At 40.1% G+C, this 1,604-nt stretch overlaps 1 pseudogene; it reads left to right on the plus strand.

The window, feature by feature from the left end:
- The first annotated feature begins 345 nt into the window (after window positions 1–345).
- LOC124994073 (CCR4-NOT transcription complex subunit 7-like) lies at window positions 346–1,110 on the plus strand (annotated as a pseudogene).
- The last annotated feature ends 494 nt before the right edge of the window (window positions 1,111–1,604 follow it).

Genomic DNA, 1,604 nt, shown 5'->3' on the forward strand with positions numbered 1-1,604 from the left:
GGTGGGCTTCTTCCATCACTCTTTCTGTTACTGGGTTATGGCAACATAAAGTTGTCAATTCAGCTGTTTTAGCGTCCCGCTAGGATGTGCGGGAAGCTACAGCGCAGCGTGGCGGGCGCAGTTCTGGCTCCCCTTTGCGGTTGCTGGGCGATCGATCGGTGTCTATGGGGCACCTGCTGCTGCCGCTGCCGCGGGGTGCTGCCTCTATGGCGAGGAGGAGGAGGAGGAGTACGAGCTCAGAGACCCAAGTACACAAATAAAGGACAAAGTATTTTATGAAACAGATCTTCAATCAAATATAACATTTTGATGCTTGGCATCTAGACTCCCTTGTGCCCTCTCACTATGCCAGCTGCAACTGTAGGTCATAGCCAAAGAATTTGTGAAGTTTGGGCTTGTAACCTGGATGAAGAGATGAAGAAAATTCGTCAAGTTATCCGAAAATACTATTATGTTGCTATGGACACGGAGTTTCCAGGTGTGGTTGCGAGACCCATTGGAGAATTCAGGAGCAATGCTGACTATCAGTACCAACTATCGCGATGTAATGTAGACTTGTTAAAGATGATTCAGCTAGGACTGACATGTATGAATGACAAGGAGAATACACTCCAGGAACTTCAACCTGGCAGTTTAATTTTAAATTTAATTTGACGGAGGACATATATGCCCAGGATTCTATAGAGCCACTGACAACATCTGTATCCAATTTAAAAAACATGAGGAGGAAGGAACTGAGACCCAGTACTTTGCAGAACTTCTTATGACTTCAGGAGTGGTCCTCTGTGAAGGGGTTAAATGGTTATCATTTCACAGTGGTTATGACTTTGGCTGTTTAATCAAAATCTTGACCGATTCTAATTTGCCTGAAGAAGAACTTGACTTCTTTGAGATCCTTCGATTGTTTTATCCTGTCATTTATGATGTGAACTACCTCATGAAGAGCTGCAAAAATCTTAAAGGTGATTGCAGGAAGTTGCTGAACAGTTAGAGCTGGAATGGATAGGACCACAACATCAGGCAGGATCTGATTCATTGCTTACAGGAATGGCCTTTTCAAAATGAGAGAAGTATGAAGACATCAGTGCCTTTTTCTCACTTGGTTATTAGGTTGAGAACATTAAAGATCTGTTGACAAAAGTTTTAGGCACTAAGAACCTACTAAGTGAAAATGTAGTTAGAGGTACCATATAAGTAACATTTACCACACTTAGTGAAACTATTCAAAAATAGGTCATCTTGAAATGTAGTTCTAAAGGAAAAGGAAGAATAAGTTCTTCGTAGGATAAAAGCTTAAAAATTTTAAACTGCCTTAGAAATCATGTAGATACAACTTTATTATTTTTCAAGTGAGAAAATAGGCAGAGGCTAGTAACTTTTCTCTAGGATCAAACATACTACTAGAAGGAGAACTCCACAGATCTTAGATTTCGGTGCTACTTACACCAAGTTAGGGAATTTATTCCCTAGTATGGTCTTTTTTAGACCTGAAACTTAAAGGTAAAATTTCATTTGCTTGTACCATTCTTTATTGCTTTGAAGATTTTGTAGAGTAGGACTCACGCTTTTTATTGGATTGAGTTTTATAAAGGAGTTTTGGATTC

The sequence above is a fragment of the Sciurus carolinensis genome, chromosome 1 (genome assembly GCF_902686445.1).
Source record: "Sciurus carolinensis chromosome 1, mSciCar1.2, whole genome shotgun sequence".
Lineage (NCBI taxonomy): Eukaryota > Metazoa > Chordata > Mammalia > Rodentia > Sciuridae > Sciurus > Sciurus carolinensis.